This window comes from Podarcis liolepis, assembly GCF_965112155.1.
Source record: "Podarcis liolepis genome assembly, chromosome: 6".
NCBI lineage: Eukaryota > Metazoa > Chordata > Lepidosauria > Squamata > Lacertidae > Podarcis > Podarcis liolepis.
In genome coordinates this window covers 26,739,852-26,760,278 of record NC_139559.1, presented here as the reverse complement: position 1 = coordinate 26,760,278, position 20,427 = coordinate 26,739,852, and the positions used below count along the sequence as shown (strand labels likewise).

The following is a 20,427-nucleotide window of genomic DNA, read 5'->3' as shown; positions in this document are numbered from 1 at the left end:
AGGGAGTTCCATAGGATCCAGTCCTATGGAACTCCCTCCCAATAGAAACCAGGCAGGCAGCATCTTGTAAGAAATCAGGCTGAGTTTCAGATGCCAGTTTAAAACAGTTTTATATCAGGAGGCCTTCACACCATGAACCCTGCCCCGCTGTTTGCTATTTTCTGGTGTTTCAATGGGCGCTTTGGATGTTGTATATTGTATGTTTTGTCTTATTTTCCCTGCAGGTGGCTTTGAGATATATTGTGAAAGGCAGGATACAAATCTATTAAATAAGTAAACACTGAAGAAGAGAGAGTACTACAGTGGTACCTCGGGTTACAGACGCTTCAGGTTATAGACGCTTCAGGTTACAGACTCCGCTAACCCAGAAATAGTACCTCAGGTTAAGAACTTTACCTCAGGATGAGAACAGAAATCGTGCGGTGGCATGGCAGCAGTGGGAGGCCCCATTAACTAAAGTGTTATCTCAGATTAAGAACTGTTTCAGGTTAAGAACAGAACTCCAGAACGAATTAAGTTCTTATCCTGAGGTACCACTGTATTTGTTCATTGCCCCACAGGTGCTCGGTCGCTGTCCATACCACGGGCTGCAAAAGTGCTGCTGAAGAGGGTTTGTTAAATAAATAAGTAAATCTGGGAAGAGTTGTACCTTGGTGAGTAACCCATAGAGGAAGCCAAGCATTTTAAAAATTGTGAGTGGTGTGAAGGTGAGCGAGGTTAATTGCCGAGGATGTAGGCTTAAGCTTCTCATGCTGAGAGTCTCGGAACTGAACTGATCTTGATAGGATCTGGCAGTTCCTTAAAAGTTATACCTCATTAGGCTTTAGTAGCAGAGGAAAATTGGAAAGCCAGAGAGGGAGACATTTGGACAATTTCCCTGCTGAAGAAGGAATTATTTTCCTTGTCTTTAACGCATTTGTCATAATGCACACTTTCTCTGAGTAGCTTTCCTGTCTCTTTGTAGTGTTCCTATTCCACTTAGTAACAGGAAGAACAAGCGCTATGCTCAATACAAGCTTCGTAGCTCCACTCATGGGACACTGTGCAAGCTGTTCCCACACTTGTACTTCTCTCCACAGGGGAACTGTGCTGCCGTAGCATTTGCTGCCCTGTGTAAAACTGCAGAGCATGTAAAATCAGACTTTTTTTTAAAAAAAAATACAACTGATCCAAAAAGATGGCCACTTTGACGAATATTCTCCAAATATTCTGCACCATTTTTTGTGTGTAAGTTGCCTTCTGTTCCCTCTACACACATACACACAATGCTGGTTTGCACAACACAACAAGCCAAATGGTGGCTTAGCAAGGTCATGGAAAGGGACTCTAGAAAGGAGCTGGTTTTGCTCCTCTCTGGTCCTTTTTATTGTCATGCTGTGCTGATCTGAGCCAAAGTTTGCTTAAGCACGGATAGCTCAGCCGGTAGAGTATGAGACTCTTAATATCAGGGTCATGGGTTTGAGCCCCACGTTGGGCAAAAGATGCTTGTATTCCAGAGGGTTGGACTAGATGACTCTTGTGGTCCCTTCTGATTCTACAATTCTATGGCTTCTGAACTGGGACTTGTAGCTAAGCTCTCCCTTCGCTGACCATGAGTTGTAGCAGAGTCAGCCTGCCCAGGACTTGGGGTGAAGTGCCTCCCTCAGGCAGCAGAAGCGCTCCACCCCCCCACTGCTTCTGCCACAGAAGGAGGCATTCTGGGAACAGAGCATTGCTGCTCGTCTTCCCGGCCCCCCCCCAGCAGAGAAGCTAAGCAAGTGGTAACAGATTGAGGAGCGCCCCAGCTCCTGTTGAGTTCATTGAGAGCTGGGGTGTCCTTGTTATCCAGCTGTCAATTGTCTATGTCCCCCCCCCCCAGCAGGGCAGGAGGCGAGCCAATTGGCAACACTTTGAGGAGCACTCTGGGTCCCACCAAGTTCAGCGAGCAGCGGGGCACATCGGTGGCGGAAGTGGGGCAGGAGGGGGCAATTCCCATTTCACCTCAGGTGGTGAAATGCAATAGGCTACCCCTGAGGTGTAGCCAGGGACAAAGCTTTTAATGCAGCTTGTCTCATCGCTGTGTTAAAAAGGGATTTTTTTTAATACTAATGTAAAATGTACTGTTTTAAGGGCAAAAGCCATGATTTGGAAACATAGTGATGCAAAGAGCCTCTGGAATGACCTTCTGACAGCCATAATTTTGTGGTCATTACTTGCTGCATGGATATACAGTGGTACCTTGGTTTTCGAACGTCTCCGTTGATGAACATTTCGGAACTCGGACATTGTAAACCCAGAAGGAAATCCTTCAGTTTTCGAATGTGCCTCGGAAGCCAAAATGGAAATGTGGCTTCTGTATTGAGATTTCTGTTTTGAGTTTTTGATTTTTGAACATTTCAGAACGCAAACGATCTTCCAGGGTGAATTACATTTGAAAACCGAGGTACCACTGTAATGCGATATGTCTTGGATTTCCTTTTCTCAGAACCTGTGCCTGTAAATTTATTGCTGTATGTTATAATTGCTACAACAGCCAGAAAAATCATTAAATAGTCTGCAAAGACCCTCAGCAATTTTCAAGTGCTCTGTGCGGGGTGGAGAGAGTTGGGGAACCACTGTGGTAGATAATTTCTCATCGCTGGGAGAATATTTAGCAAACAATATCCAGTGTTACTGCTTCAAAACAGGGTGCAGTTCCTGTGTGAGCCCTCTAGCACACGAGACTTGAAGTTGGTGATATTGCAGTCTTTCTGCCTGTGACTAAATACTTATGAAAGAAACATGTTTCAAACAGCTTTTACTTATTCTTGTGGGAAAATACCAGAAGCTTGAAAATTAAACAGGATTACCAATCCACTGGGGAAGTGGGGAAATCATCACAAAGTAATAGAAAATCAAGGTTTTTTTGTAATTAATTCAAATTAAGAGTAATTATTGGAAAAGTAATGATTTGCATCAAAGCGATTGCCTAAAGACCCAGCAACTGAAGAATGCTTTGATACATTTTATATATACATGTGCCCCCGCTGCTTTTGATTGTCAAATGATGCCCAGTTGATTGACCTAAATAAACAGAAGTTAATGATTTCTCTACCATAAACTCTAAACAAAATAATTGGAGCTTCTGTATCTGTCAACTGAATTTTTGCTCACTGCAAAAGAGAGAATACGTTTGGTGTTTTGGAATTACTGAATGGCCAGATCTGCTTAATAATATGACATTAGCTATGCTGTGGAAACCAACTGTGGTTGGCATTCAAAGGCTTTTGCAAATCAATGAACATGCATGACGATTAATATATTTTTTTAATCTTGCTTTGAAAAGCAGAGTGGCGGAACACACCACCAACTGATTGAGAAAGTTCCCTATTTCCAAAAATGCTTGAATGATTGGTAGGAGAAGGTAAGGAAGCGGATAATGAAATCCACAAGTCCCACTTCTTAACTCACCCGTGTTTTAGCCAAATCAAGTTTCTGCCGTATCCTTCTGAAAAGAGTAATGTATAAAGAAGCCTATTATAAATCAGTAGGGCGGGGGTTGACCCCTCTGAGTAACTACTTTCATGGATATTTGGACTTTCATGTTAGTTCAGAGTTTTCTGGACTACATGGATTTGGAAGTTCACGAAGTATTGTGAAGAACTGCAGTAGCCATTGCGGCAACTACTAATTGCATTCCTCTCTGTTGTCTGACAGTACAGCTCTACAAGAACCATGTTCCAAGCCCTAGTTTGGAAACTAGGATGCATAAGAAAGTTTCAATAAGTATTATTATTATTTTATTATGTATTAAGTAGGATGGTATCTTACTGTATTCTAGACTATACAAGGGAGCACTGACTTTTGTATTTGAATTATGTCCTTTTTTCTATCCTGAATCTACTGCTAATTTTTATCTCATTTATTAGAGGCCTCCGCAAAAGACACTACAGCTAAGTATCAGCTCCACACATTATATCATTTGGCTTCTAGCTCAGGATGCATTATGCCACTTTCTCTGACCCTTCAGCCCATACACCAGATCTAGACCACCTGATTTCGCCCATCATATCCCATCCACTGCTATTTATTCTCTCCAAACAATGAGAAAAGGAAGCCATTTTTTCAGCACACGGAGACTAAACAAAGGAATCTGTCAGTGTCGGGAGATTCCTCCATGGCCCAATCCCTTCAGGGTGTCTGTGTGTCAGCAGAGAGAGAGAGAATGGGATGTATGTGTGTTTTCCACACATCCATTTTGGGTGTTTCTCCCACACCCACTTTGGGTCAATGGGCATCCGCTCCCACTTTTCCTGGATTGAATTTGACTTGGGGTGGGGAGGTTCCTCAACTCTCTTCTAGGCATTGCAATTGTGAAAAGAAGCTTAAGATATAGAGACAATGTCAGACGGAACTAGGCTGGTGTGACCATGAAGGAACATGAAGCAATTGTTTTGAGTGGCAGACACCAGAGGGAATAATATTATACTGCCTTCAACCTCCATCTCTGTGCGTCATTTAAATATGAGCTGAGAAATGGTATGGCAGTGGCTGTTTGATTCTGATATGGAAACATCTAATTTCAGCACTGGGGAGAGAAGGCAGCCTTGCATGTTATAAAATTGACAGCTACCTTGCAGCAAGTGCAGCAGATACACACATATGGCTAGATCTTAGTTTGCACGTGTATAATACATGAAAAGGCAGGTATCTATATCACATTCACATAAGCAGCATATTGTCTGTTAAATACTGATATAAATGAAAGAGTTTAGCCCCAGAGCAACAAGAGTCAAAAAGCTGCCTGGTGCCTGAAGTTCAAAAATATGCATGTCAAAGGAACATACAAAACTGAAGCAAGGCCATGTGAAACTGTCCATAAATATCAGGCAGGCTTGTTACTTTGCAATACCACTTTGGGTATACAACCTACACCATTCTAAACCATGACCATTACATACACAATAGCAATACCCTCAATTGATTTTTGACTGCAAAACCAATACACAGGCTTCCTTAGCTTGGCACCCTTCAGATGCTTTGAACTACAGTTTTTGTTTTAGTATGTATTTTGTGTTTTTATGTTGTGATCCTCCCTGTGATCTTCAGATGAAGAGTGGTGTTCAAATGTATTAAATAAAAATAAAATAATTCCAATCAGCCCCTGCCACCACAGCCATATTAGCAGTGGTTGATGGGAGTTGTAATCCAAAACACCTGGAAGAAACCAGGTTGGGAAAGCTGTGCTAAAGTATAGTTCACAGATAAAAATCCTATAGCCTTTGTCCGCAAGAATAAAAGATGACCTAATATCAGCAAAGCATGCAATTTACTGTACAAAAATAAATCAGAACTGGGATAAGAGATCACTTATACAGTAGTTGCTTTTTCCTCTGACATTTTGTTTTATTGCAGCTACATTTTCAAGCTGAAAGATTGAGGAAACAATGCAAGCAACTAGAAGGAAATGTCAATGAAAGGACATTTCTTGGTAGGAATAGGAATGATAGGGCTTCAAAGAGTTGCTGGAGTGTGTTTTGATTGCTATACAAACTTCTTATTTTACAAGATAAAACAACTTTCGCTTCTTGGATATTGAAATGTCTCCTTTCTGGAGAAGTTATTATATGAAACAGCATTTATTGGTATTTCAATATCGAAGATGCACCTTCAAGTCTTCTTTGAACATTACTAGCCATGTAATTAGTTTCTACTAAAAAATTATTCTGCATTGCATTTAAAACATGTATCACTGATGACTGGGATGAGTAAGTACTACATATTCTGAATGGCTTCGTAAGAAGTGGCAAGAAATGTGGCAGAATTTTTTTCCTGCATTCCTGGCCATTGTGAGGGAATGTACTGTAGATCCTAGTATGGAGGAGATATATTTCATTCAGTAGGGAGTTGACAACATCCAACCATGTTCCTCTGATGAATGAATACTGCCTGAACTAGTGGGGGCTTCTGTCAGAGGAATGGAGAAGGAATTTCCCCATATTCATTCTCTGCACCCAGCAGCACCTATCACTGTCTCAGACCCTACTCCAAGAGATGAGGGACTCTTTGGAACAATGCAGGAAATGGCTCAGTGTGCTGGAAGGGGGTGGAATCCTTCCATTGCTGACAGCCTCCCCTGGATCCCAGATCCTTCTGTCACTGGAGGGACAGCATTTGATACAAACCAATCTGTTGAGGAATATTCAAGTCATTCAGCTTAACTCAATCTCTATGAACACATTTTCCTTCTATATCAAGAAAACAAATTATGTACATCACCCTACGCCTAACAATAATACCCTGGCATGGCAAAGATGCACAAGAAATTATGTATCAGTGCTATGATCCTACCGATTATCTTCAGACTTTGCTTGTCTAAGGCTAACTCACAGTTTGTGATACACTCTTTCATTTCATGCAGGAAAAGGGGTCTACGTAGAAAAGTTAGAGCCTTGAAACGTTATGGGAATATTTTACCAACTGCTAAACATTGGAAGGCTTAGTTGAAAGCCATCACACAAGGAACATAGCCACTGCTTTTCTTCTGGGGATACTGATTGGTACATCTTTTTTCTAGAAGAAAAACACTGGTTAAATGTGTGGCATTTACTGTAACAACTTTATGATGAGTACAAGCACAATTTTTTCTAGAAGAAAAGCCCTCCCCAGTGACACAGAGAAAGCCCTATACATCATACACTCTAATTCTGATCTGTGCTGAGAGACCAAGGACTAGTGGTTACAGGGCTAAGTCTGAATGTGAACCAACAGGATATAATCCTCGCCCAGCCATGAAGCTTCATGGGCATTTCTGGACAAATTACTACCTCTCTCAGCTTTAGCTAGTCATCTGCTTCAAGAACAAGAAAGTGATAAGTATAATACATTAGTCAAACATAAGACATGGTACTATGCACATTTTAGGAATTTCTGAATACATAGTTTTACACCTTACATACTACACTTTTAGACCATTTTATACATATGGTTAGGATACGTTATATGTTCCAAGGCCTGAATAAATACCTGAATAAATATTATTAACACCCTACAATACATTTATTGCTACTCCACTTAGAGGTAGAAGTTTTAAGACTAAAACATATCCTTATGGTTTCCGAGCAATGGAGCCAAACTACAAGAAAGAAGATTCCACCTAAACATTAGGAAGAACTTCCTGACAGTAAGAGCTGTTCGACAGTGGAATTTGCTGCCAAGGAGTGTGGTGGAGTCTCCTTCTTTGGAGGTCTTTAAGCAGAGGGCTTGACAACCATATGTCAGGAGTGCTCTGATGGTGTTTCCTGCTTGGCAGGGGGTTGGACTCGATGGCCCTTGTGGTCTATTCCAACTCTATGATTCTATGATTCTATGATTCTATGACTACAAATAATTCCAGAGAATAATTCTAATAAGCCAACACTAAAATAAACATAAACCATGAATGTAACATTTATAGTTTGCGAACCTGAGCGTGACATCAATTCAGGTTCCATAAACACGTCTAATAAAAAAGATTATTTTAAAGATATACTTTCCCTAGATGTGACACATTTTCAAAATTAATTAAAGCATGAACATACTCACTTTCATCCCATGTCCTGTTTCTGCTACTATAAAAGCTGCAATCTTTTATTTATTATTTAAAGAGACATTTTAAATGGACATTAAAAAACAAAAGCAAATTGTGTTTGCTTATTATTATTTTTTAAGTATCCTTTGGTCCCAGCAGGGAAGCAATGAGTTACCACAACTCTAAGCTGGTGAAGAGGAAGGCCTCTGTCCTAGTGTCTCTCTCTCTTGCTTTACCTCCCCATTTGGAGACATAACACTGACTACCGAAGGCCTAAAGAACGGTCACTGTTAACTCCATACTTGCAGAGCAGGTGCCTCTATGAAGGAAATGCCCTTTTGTGTGGAAAGGAACCTCTGCTGCCTCGTGATCACTTCCAGTAAGCCAAAATGGGAGTTAGAATAATACTCATTTATGTTCCATTCCTCATTTTCTGATCTGATTCATTTAAGACTGCAACGTTGATATAAAACTGAACGTATTATTCACAGTAAGAGGTATCTGGCATGTTGCAACAAAAAGAGTTAACTCCAGGGCCTTTTGTGTATAGCACAAATGCTGTCAAACGGAAGGCACTATTCCTTCATCTAAATATTTATCCAGGGACATACACTGGACAAGCAAAACAGTCACAACCTTAGTGAGGAGGTCTGCCATATCGGATCTTAACTTTTCATTACAAAAACAAGCACTTTTCAAGGCACGGCCAAGGCAGAATGGGCTTGCAGCAGACTGCAATGTGTTTAGCTGCTGGCAATATTTATAAGCAATAAATTTTAGGAGCGAAAATGTTTTGCAGCAGTGAAGCCAGAGAGTGGTATGTTGTTAAATGCAGTACTGAGCACAACAGCTCTACATTGGCTAAAATGCAAAATCTCTAAGGCCAGAAGCTAAAGGAAATGAGAATAGCAATGCACTTTTTGATTGCGCGCGCGCGTGCGCGAACACACACACACACACACACACACACACACACACACACACACACTTTTATATGTATGCCCTACAAAGTCACTGGATTTCCTAGATAAACTGAAAGTAAAAACAATAATATTTTGTTGAGTTTCTCATTAGACCCCATCTCAATCAAGCTATAGTACTTCTAATAAGAGTATTTTTAACACACCCTACACCCATTTTCTATATTGATGTTTCTTCTCTTCCACAGAAAAGCAATGTATTTTTATGTTGACGTACACCAGATCAACAGCCTTTTGATATGTACTTGTTGTCAATTTCCTGAGTTTTATAATACTCAAAAATATTAATGGTTGTATATCTGTTTTGTTTTTTTAAAAGGAATATATCTCCATTAATTTTTAATGCACCAATTAAAAATGAAACAAAATGAAAGATATGCAAAAGTATGTAGCTGTTTTTTTTTAAAAAATAGTTTATTATATTCTTTTCATTTACATTAAAAGGAGTATATACTGCCTTATAGAAAAGCAACACACATTTGAAATATTTCAAATGTAGTAGCAGCTGGTGGTGCTGCTCTGCAGATTTTGCAAAAGTAGCATCATTGCTGCTTTGTTGGATGGGATGTGGCAGGAATTCATAGCTGTCAACTTTTCTCTTTTCTTGCGAGGAATCCTATTCGGAATAAGGGAATTTCCCTTTAAAAAAAGGGAAACGTTGACAGCTATGGGCAGGATGGCAGCAAGGTCGAGTCTGTGTGGCAATGCTGGAATGGGCTCACTGCCATCCTGCCCCATCACACCCTACCATGCCAGCTGCTTCCAATTAAACCGCCTGTTGAAGCTTCTCCCCACTTGTTTAGGAAAAGATACTTGGTTTTTGCCCCCTGAATAGAAAGCCAAATTGGGTGGTGATTTTGAGTCAAAATAACAAGATAATAAAGGGTTAATCAGCCTCTGACTCCATCATTCCTCCACCCATGATCACTGCTTCCTTTGGATTCTATTTGATTAAAAAAAAGGGCAGAGAACTACACACAGATGTCAAGTAACATCTAATTTAGAACCGGCTTGTGGGCTATTTCATTGAAAACATTTTCATAGCTTCTTTGGATATCTTGGTGTGTGCGTTTTTTACAGATAGGTAGCCGTGTTGGTCTGCCATAGTCAAAATAAAAAAATTCCTTCCAGTAGCACCTTAAAGACCAACTAAGTTAGTTCTTGGTATGAGCTTTCATGTGTATCTGAAGAAGTGTGCATGCACATGAAAGCTCATACCAAGAACTAACTTAGTTGGTCTTTAAGGTCCTACTGGAAGGAATTTTTTTTATTTTGTGTGTTTTTTGTTTTTGCAGAAAAGACTTATGGCCTGAAAGGCTATAAGCCACACCTCCAGAGGGATGATAATAGCAGATGACATAAGGCAGTGTCTTCTTCTGCCGGAAGCCATTCACTTTCTATTTTACACTCCTCTAATTCCTGCTAGGGGTTGCGGAGGCAAACACTCCTGGGGCACTGGCTAATACACATGGATGCTTCATTGGGCTGGGTATACACAATAAACTTGCAGCCTTCTTGGCCTCCTCACTTCTCCCAATATCCTCTGCAGGCACAAGAAACATTTACAGCTAACTAGACACTGTTAAAAAATGGTTCTCAAGCCTCTAAAATATTGGTTTCCAACTATGCTGTTATGCTTTTGAAAGCATAAAAAACACCTTACACTTTCCTTGCTAGAGATTTTAAACTGTTATCATTATCCCATTATCCTTATTGTTCCTTAAAGAAACCACAAGCTGCTAAATGAAAAGTAACCACTTGAAAAACAAACAAACCCCAGGCTTTTTTATTTTTTGCTTACAAGGAAAGATAGCAGTTCATCAGTATGACTTATTGTGGACAATAAAATAACACACACTTGCTGTAGGGGATTTTGTGGTCCAGGCAGGCTTTTTGTAAAAGTGTATAATGTTTTCTTTATTTAAAACCTCTCAACAAAATAAGCTAAGAGAAGCAACACCTTCCTTCTTGGCACAGCCATATTGCTGCTGGGATTATGTGAGTTAAACCAGTAGTAAGTAACTGGGTGCTTCCTAAAAACTCTTTTTATAAGCCATCTTCTTGGCACTTGATTACCATGACAGAGGAAGCTAGGAGTCTAAGAAACTCTGCTGACAGCAGAGCAGACCTTTGCCGATGGCGAAACAGAATGAGTTCCTACAGTTCCCAAATCAGTGTGATTTATAGCCCAAGGCTATGCCTCATTATTTCTGCCTAGCCAAGGTCGTTAGAACATCATGCATTAGTAGTGCAATGGGCTTGCTGATTCCCTTGCCAACACTGCTGTGGTGCAGTAGCCAAGATGTCTAATCTTCATGGGAAACAAGTGAGCAAACATTTCCTTGGTGATTTCCCTACCCCCCCCCCCAAAAAAAAACACCACACACACAGTAGCTGTGTAGTAGTAGTTATTTTAACATCAAATAACAGGGACAGTATAAATATAGTTTTCTTTGGTAAAGCTAGGGATTAGGAGATGTCCACATCAATAACATAAAAAATTATGGACAACTAAATTGAAAGAAAGCTTGTATTTTGTGAAGTACAAATAAATTATTGTGTCTTCTTATCTAAGCAGCTAACTGGATAAATGTGATATCTCCATATTATTTTAACAGGATGATTATGTCATATTGTAATATGATCAGAGGTATCTAATTATATCAGTAATATTAAGATTTGGTTGCCTAAGGATGATAGGCAACACAGAATAGGAACAAAGTCAACTATACCAAAGTATCTCGGGGGCAAAGCTGTGTATGGGGTCTAATTTATTTAAAGGTTGATCAAGAATAACACTGAATTTTAGACAAAACATGAACTTGGGGGGGGGGGTGATTTTTTTGGAGAATCAAAATATCATTATTTCAATTGCAATCTGTACATGACTGTATCCACCCACCTACAATTTTCATACTACTCTTGGAATTCATGGATTGGGGGAGAAGATCCATTTACTGCAGCTAGATTCAGGCAGGTAGCCATGTTGGTCTGACGCAGCACCTTAGAGACCAACTATGTTTGTTATTGGTATAAGCTTTTGTGTGCATGCACACTTCTTCAGATACACATAAGCAAGAACAAACTTAGTTGGTATCTAAGGTACTACTAGACAATTTATTTTTATTTATTTATTTTTATATTTTACTGCAGCTAGGCATACATCAGGAGACTATGTGGCAGGATGGTGACAGTATTAAAATCACTAGGTGTTAACCTGCTTGCAACCTAAACCCATGCTTACTTTCTGAAAATAAAACTATTGAGTCCAAGACAGTGGGTGGGAGATCTCTGGCTTAAACATGCCATGGAAGCTCATCATCTTGGCTGCCAAGTGTGGGTAACTGAGTAAGCCGTACTGGGGTGTAGAATGGTGACCAGAGGATACCACAGGAGGAAGGAATCCAAGAAGCTGGAGATCACTTAGAGAGGAACTGTAATTACAGAGCTGTAATTCCAAGTACAGTGGTACCTCAGGTTAAGTACTTAATTCGTTCTGGAGGTCCGTTCTTAACCTGAAACTGTTCTTAACCTGAAGCACCACTTTAGCTAATGGGGCCTCCTGCTGCTGCTGCGCCGCCGCTGCACAATTTCTGTTCTCATGCTGAAGCAAAGTTCTTAACCCAAGGTAATATTTCTGGGTTAGTGGAGTCTGAAACCTGAAGCGTATGTAACCCGAGGTACCACTGTATCTGCTTTGATGGATTGCCCTGAACGTTGCCAGCAGCTGTTCTGTTTTCTGTTGCACAGCTGTGTAAAGCTGTCCCTTTTGCTAAATGGGGGGGTCAGTGTTATAGATTTGGGAGGCCCCCCCCTAAATTCTAGAAATTTATAAATGGTGGGATTTCGATTATTGGGGATGTGAAGGGAGAAAAACAAGCTGCAGAGGAATTTCTGGGCAAGCCTGTGCAAAATGACTCGGTCAAGGTAGGGCCATTAAGAAACACTACAGGGCCACTGAGGGCCATTGGCAACGCAAAAGAACTGTCCTCCCCCCTTGCCTGAGGTGGGAATAGAGATCGGGGGTTTGGAAGGTTGCCAAGGTAACTGGGTGTAACGTGGCAGGAAAAGATTCTTGAGCAAGTGTTGCTGGGAAGAAGAAGGAAGTAAGGAAGACTGGGATCCATCTTGGGCTGGCTGGCTGCAGGCTGGATGGGAGACATGCCTTGGAATCCAGGGCTGCACTGCTGTGGGGTACAAGACCCTCTTGAAATGACCATGCTGTAAGATCTCAACTCCCTCCATAAAGACTGAAGGCGTAAATAGGTGAACAAACTGTATTTCTTAAAGCTACGACAGTCTCTGCTGTGTCTGAATTCTGCAAAGGACCATAGACCCAGGGTGAGTGCCTGGAACCCCTTGGAATCTAGCTGCAGCTTGGTAGAGAGGGGGGTGGCACCCAACTTTTCTAACAATACTAATAAAGACAAGGAGGTATGGTGTGCCCCCCCCCATTCATAGCTAACTGCCCCCTTTCCCTCCAAACTGGGACCACAGCGTATTATGATCACAATCCACTGTATTTTCTGGGTTCTTGCTGTCTTACTCATGCTTCCCTGAAAATGGTGTTTTATTCATTGGCTATAAATAAAGCTAAATGGAGCAACGTAAACGTAAAGTGGGAAAATGAAGTGGATAACAAAGCAACCGTGAGCTCTACTGTGATGTATACAGACCATTAAGGATTTCATTAGGTTTTCTAAAAGGTCATTAGTGATAAAATATATATTATTTTTTATTTTACCTACTTCCCAAACATTATAGTCAATTCTGCTTCCCAAGCTCTGTAACCCATTGACATTAATTAGAAAGCTATATATTAGAGAAGCAATTTTAATGAGCTGTTATTTCAAATGGCTTTATTGGAGAACAGCATTGTTCAGTTTAATAGCACATAAAATGACAACTATAGAAATTGCTTTGATAAGATTAAAGCATCTAGAGGTTATTCAATCTCCTGTACTGTACCCCTCTCAGTCCTTGGGGCTAAGAATATTTTGCTATAATACACATACAACTTGCTGTGCCAGCGCTTCCTGTGAACTGTATAAGTTTTTTTTTTAAAAAAAAAAAAAAAAATAGGCTCCTTGGAAAAGCACAGAGAATACCTCATCTGTAAATTGTTTTACAGTACTGCAGGAATGCATGTAGAAAAAGCGAAACCAAAAGATGCTCTTAAATACGGGCCAACGTTTCAGGTGTGTTAGAAATTAAGGGTGTACAACAACAACAAAGTCACCTTGGTGTCTGTCTGATTGGCTCAGATTGCTGCACCTAGGCCTGACATCACACTGTGCCTTGCCCTTAAGGTGGTGCTTTGTCTGATTTTCCAAAGTCAGGTGACTTTCCTGTTGAATATAACACCCCCCCCCCACTCAGGGGCAGAGGAAGGAGGGTGCGGTGGGGGTGGGCTGCCCCAGATGCCTTCGCTGAGGGGAGTGACATTTGGCACTCCACCCGCCCGCACCTCCCAAGCCTACCCCAAGCCTTCAGGGTAAGGGGGGGTGCTGTACCGCTTTGTTTTGACAGCTGGGGGAGGCTTGGGAGTCGCAGGCAGGCGGCGCGCCAAATGTCACCCCCCGCCTCAGCGATGACAACCGCCGCCATGGATTCTGCCTATGGAGCCCGTAAGGTAGCCATTTCCCAAGTAAAGACAGGCATATTCCCTTATGATGCTCCTCAGAGTTTGTTCTAGGATTTGCTCTACAGAGCCCCTTTCCTCTTTCTCACCCCATAGTTATGGCTGGGTGCTTACAGAAACAGGCCTGGGATTTTTATTTCAATTGTTGAGGAGTTATCTTCACATCACTGAATGTGTGTCCTGGACTGGCTTTTTTAAAAAAAACACCTTTGAAGTGTGATTTTTTGAATTTATTTTTTACTCTGGGAGGATTCTCAGTTTTCCTTTCTGCTCAGTAGAATGTGGATTGTTCACCACATTGTTGAAAGGCAAATAATGAAGCAATCAGATAATTGCTTTGTTGTAGAAACCCATTTTCCACCACTTTGGTAGTGCTGGTGGGATTCTGGACTGCATTTTGGTGGAGCCCAGCTATCCATTTCATTGTGATTTCTTTTGCCTTCCCTCCATATCGATGAAGAATGTCACCTTGATATTACTATTGCTTCCCGCCCGCCCCCAGTACAATTAAGCCAATTGCTCAACACCCAAATAAGTTCTTTTTCCCTTTAAAAAGTGCATTATTTGCTAAATTGGGGGTGAAGAATATTGAGCCAAAGTAAAGGCAGTTTGACTGAAGAAATAATATGATGCTTTCTAGTCTTTGTTCCATTTTAGAGTAGTGATGGTGTCCTAATGCAAAGTTGGAGATGTTGTATTGTTTTAAAAATAACATTATTTATATTCCCCCAAATTTGCCTCTTGGGAAGATTATAAACTCTTAAGAACCAATTCTTCTTCTCTACTGGTGGTGGTGGTGGTGGGGATCTTTTATAAATAAGGAACTGCAATAAATCTAGTATACATTCCATCTAGCCTGAAGGACAAAAGTGGAGATGGGGATCCTTTCTGGCTTGTATGAATCCCAGAGGTATTCCAGAAGCCTGCATTTAAATGCAAGCTAAAATACATACCAGTAACTACAAACTCCTTTTGACTGAGATAAAAGCAGAAATGCTTTAAAATGAATCCCAACTCTTTCCCCTTGAAAACATTAGACATTCTGCTAGATTCATCTAATTGCAATTGCAGAATTGTTATGAACGCAATAAGAAGGAAAATCAGAAAGAAGGTTAAGTTCAGATATAGGATAGGCACATATCCACCCCGCCCCGTGTTTAAATAGTGCCAAGGCTTAATTGATTCTTAATAATTAATTCATCCCCCCCCATGTGTGGTATCTTTAAATTACCATAATTTGAAATGTGTGACACAATTAGATTAACTGAGAAAGTCACATATGAATAGCTCGCTTCACTCATATGACATTTGAGTGATACTGCAGGATTTTAAGGATGTGTGAAGGTTAACAAGAGGATGCAGGCAGCATGATCTACTGTCACACCAGCTGTGGCACAACCTATGCCTCTACCCCTGATGTAGCATCTTAAGAACATAAGAAGAACCTGATTTATGGATCCCACTGCCAGTACTGGACCCCCAACCCCCTTTTTGTCAACTGTGTCATTGCTACCCTAATTCCACTCCCACCCGCTTGCCTTCATTCCCCCTTCTCTTCCGCTAACTAGGTATTCTGGGAAAGATGGACAGAAGAATGCTTGCATTGCTCCAGATTGTCACGGTGACTTAAAAAAAAGCATTTCAAATTTAGTTGTTTTTTTTTTAAAAAAAAAACACACACAAGAACACGAGTTCTTAGAACGCAGCTCAAGATACCATGAAAACCTGTGAAAATCAGTGTCCTCTTCAAAACTTCCCTCCATAATACACACAAACACACACACGGCACAGAAATGCAGACGGCTGTGGCTACGAGGCTTACAAATTTATGGTTAGGGTAAATATCATCATCATCTTCAATAAGTTCCACATATTTGTATTTACAAATTCAGGACAATGACATTAATGCTGCAGGAGTGCCCTCATCATGCAGTCTACATCATTCAGAGTGATGCCTCTTGGGCATTTTGAACGTTTGACTCATAAGGGAGAAGCTTTCAGAGGAATAGAGAAACCTTAATGAACTGTATTAGGTCTGCCATTCACATCTAGATAGGAAATGAACTTAACGGAGCATCCATATAATGCTTCTCAACACACCCACACCCACACCCACACCCACACACCCACACACCCCTTTCCTAATACATCACTATGCTGGGGTTCAGGGCTTGTGTCTTTGCATTAGCCCCACCACTACTGCAGATGCTTAAAGGATCAGACTTAAAAGTATCCATTCTGCTCCATTTTAAACATTTATTTATTTGCAAAAGTTACACTGCCTATCGGATTCATAGTTTAAACATTTGCGCAGGCATGCCTGCAATCATTCCACATCGCTACATCAAGTGTCTCTCTTTAGCTCTGTCACCTATCAGTTTTCTTTCCTGACTGATTTTAAAATGCAACTGTGATCTCTCTTTTTTCTTGTAACCCATGTCTCCATCTGAGCAACATCCTCTAGTCATCACATCCACAATCATCTGCCTGCCTGCCTTGAATAGTTAGCTACCTGCCACTTTGGAATAGATTCTGTCTGCGTTCTGAGGGGGTGCATTCTGTGTGATGTGTGTTATAACCCCTTTCTGCCTGGATTCAATGAATCACTGGGAAAAGTGAAACTTGACATTTTAAAACCTCTTTCTTAATCAGCAAGGCTGTAGTTTTGATTTATTAAACACTGCAAATAGTGTTTGTGTGAAGAATACACTACACTGCAGCAAGGGAGTCATAAAAGGCTCATCGGGGACATTGGAAGCATAAACTGTTTTACACTTTGAGGTAGTTATTTATGAACTAAAGATAGGTGCAAGGAACCTTTGGCCCTCCAAATGTTGCTGAACTACAACTCCAATCAACCCCAGCAACCATGATCAATGGCCAGGGGTGATGGGAGTTGTAGCTCACTAACATCTGGTGGGCCAATGCTTCTTCCCCATATCTGACTAAAGTTATATGGCTTGGAGGTTGATGCTGGCAACTTCCTTCTCACAGTTGGTCTGCATGTGCTAGCCATAACAGTGTCCTATATCGTAAGAAGTCTTCATAGGGGTGTGGAGATAGTTAGGCTTTTAGATCTGCAGGTTGTTAACATGATGACCTCCTTGAAGGATGGGTTTACGTTGATGGGCTTTTTGGTCCCTTCGGGCACTCATGGCTCTATTTAGCTATACAGTGTCTGGATGTATAGAGTCTGTAAGGTCAGCCATTGTTATTGATTGACTGAATGAATCAACATTATGGCAAGGAGATAATAATTTGCAAACTAAAACTGCTAGGCAAGACAGTTTGTATTTGAAGCACTAGGACAGATGTTATGGTGGCAGCCTGTCTAGGTAAGCATAGCATTCCAACTTTTGCCAGAAAGACTCAAGGCTATCTCAAGACATTTTACTGCCTGAGGCAAAGGAGAAGGTAGTCCTCACTCAATTTACGGAAGTCAAACTAGACTGAAAGCCTGAAAGCTGAATCTTATGTCAACACCAGTTATGAGACAGCATCTTCCACTGCATGTGAAGTCAGCAGGTTAGATTATTATTATTATACAAATTTATAGACTGCTTGACAACATAAGACCATCAGAGTGGTATACAAAATAAAAACAGAACAGAACACACAAACAAAAGTTCCAAAAATTATAAAATCCACTCAACAAACTCTTTTTTAAAAAAAACCAATAAAATCATCCATACAAACTCAAAAAACAAACAAGCAGAGTGCAACTCTGGGGTGTATGATATTTTCAGCAGTTCTGTATCTGAGAAGTGGGTGAGACACTTCCTTAGATATCCTTGTCCCAGGCTTAAGAGGCACAGTGCACACATATCTCTGTTCCAACAAAGGTAAATGGTCAGTGACTCAAGAAAAATGACCAAGGAAGCAGAGAGTGCTACACACCTGCCCCCCCCCCCCAAACCACCTGCACCCATCATGATAGATGCCTGCATCATTCTGCCTAATGAAAGGACCAGTCCTGGAAAGAACAAGCCACCAGCTTTTGTGGGTCATGCACTGTATAACCACGAGCATCTAGAAGCTAAAATATTGGGGGTATTTCAGTCTGGGTTCCCTTGCCTGCCCCAAATGACAGGATTCTTGATAAATATCAGCAGTAGCTTCCCCTCTTCCAAATCTTCCATTCTAATGTATTTTGCCTCTCCTGGTTGTCAAATGAAGAACGAACTTCACGAGAGTGACCACTTCACTTCTGCACCACATGAAAACCTGCCCAATACAGCTTTATCCTAAACATATATATTTAGAAGGTAGTTTTCAGTAGGATTTACTTCTAGGTAAGTGTAAGTGCCAGGGGAAAAGAAATGCTCATTCATTAAGGACACAACTCTGCACACTGTAGGGTCACCACCATGACCCTACAGTGCACTATTTAATTGCTCGTTTTTTAAAAAAAACAACACCAAACCAATTTATAATCATAATTATGCAGCTATGAAATTACCCTAAAAATGAAATAAAATGAAGTAATTAAAGAGACCGCCAGGAAACAGGAAATGCCTCCTTAAATAGGTGATATCAGTAATGTCATGCCTGGGACTGAAGGGCAAAGCAAAGGGGGAAATGGAGGGGAGATGAGTTTTATGATGACCTAGGTCCCTTGCTCCCCCACCTGAAATCCAGTAAGAGGTGAATTTCCTCTCCACACATTCACAGTTGTTAAACCACAGATTTCCTCCCCTTGCAGCCACAACATGGCTTTAATTATCAATTTCTTGTTTCCTAGTGGTGGATTCTTTCTAACTTATTTATTTGCAGTGTGGGAAGTTTCTTGTTCATTCATTTATTATTAATTTGGCCATAATTGCATGATTTATTTTTAAAATTGTGTGTGTGTACACACACACACACAGAAAAAAATATCCAAATCACTGTGGACCAACAGATCTGAAGTAGAGCCTGAACCAATTTTGTGGTCAGTGCACATTCTCAGCCATCTCATCTGGATGCTCTATAACAAGCTGAATGAATAAATAATGACCATTATCAATTAAACACTTTTATGTGGAATCAACCAAGGTGATTTTTATGATGCATCATCCCCACTCTATATCTGTTCAGTCGGACAAGTAACTTCAGGAGTGGGAAAATCCTTCCAGTGTTCTGTACCTGCAGGCAGTGTAAATGACAAACTGTCTCTTAAAAATTACAAGGTGTTATATTTTTCATTGTAACTGCTGCTCTTTTATTTTCATAGTAACTCACAATATCATACAAATTCCCAGAAAACAGTTTCCACTGAGGTAAGATTCAATGTGCAGCTTATTATCTGCCTTCACATTCTGGGATCTGCAACACACCTGTCATGCCAAACAGTGAAACAAAACAGTATTGTCTTAATTCATTTGCAAACTATTTCCCGTGTACCAATCTGCCATGTGCCTCAGCTGCAATGTTCAACACTAATGCCTCATGTAGCTGAGGATTTCCTTTGCCCAGACATTGCGAGGAAGAACAAATTGTGGAAGCCTTTTAGTGACATGTGCAAACATCCACCAGAGACTCAGCTGAAACTATTCAACTCAATTTCTTACTTTGACCCAAACCACTTTCGAAAATCATGTTTCCAGATGTGAGAGGCTCAGCACATTAACCTTGCTGCAAACAGCCAGCCCTCTGCCATCTGTTTTTACAGCACAGACAACCGGTAGAATTGCTACAGTCATAGAAGTGGTTGAAATGAGACGCAACAGGCAAGATCGTATTCTACCTTAAAATATTTTCTTTCAGTGCATCAAATGGGCCTTTCAAGAAAATTATAGGCAGGAAACTAGATGGAATTTTAGTATTCACATTTAATCCCTTGCTGCCGTCATACAGAGTTCAGGACCTAAGTTTTGTACAAGAGTTCATGAACTTCATTTGGCTACCTTGTCAACACTGCTGATTTTTCACTTCCTCTATTTTATATTGGTAATGATTACCCCACTCTTGAGCACACAGGACTCTCAGAGTGGATTAAAATTAAAGTAATAATGATATCCTGCCCACAGGCAACCCCATCTCTCCCCCCCCCCCAGTTCTCTGCTATGGCCGTTATCCATTATGATGTGGATAATGATCCCAAAAGACTATTATTTCACTTAACAGAAAAGCTCAGGGAAATTTGTATGCAGGCCAAGAGTACATATTGTAAGGACTGTGGGTTGTTTCCAACCCAGAAAGGATTTCTACCAACAACTCAACTCATACGAAAAGAGGATATTTGTTTTCCCCTAGAGAACAAAAGGAATTACAGTGAGAAGTAAAATGACTAGATGCGG

General features: G+C 40.7%; 1 protein-coding gene across 17 annotated transcripts in view; it reads right to left on the bottom strand.

Annotated features, from left to right (window-relative positions):
* The window catches only part of PTPRT (protein tyrosine phosphatase receptor type T), a 592,781-nt gene that overhangs the window by 149,295 nt on the left and 423,059 nt on the right, over window positions 1–20,427 (bottom strand). The gene's annotated exons all lie outside the window — the stretch shown is intronic.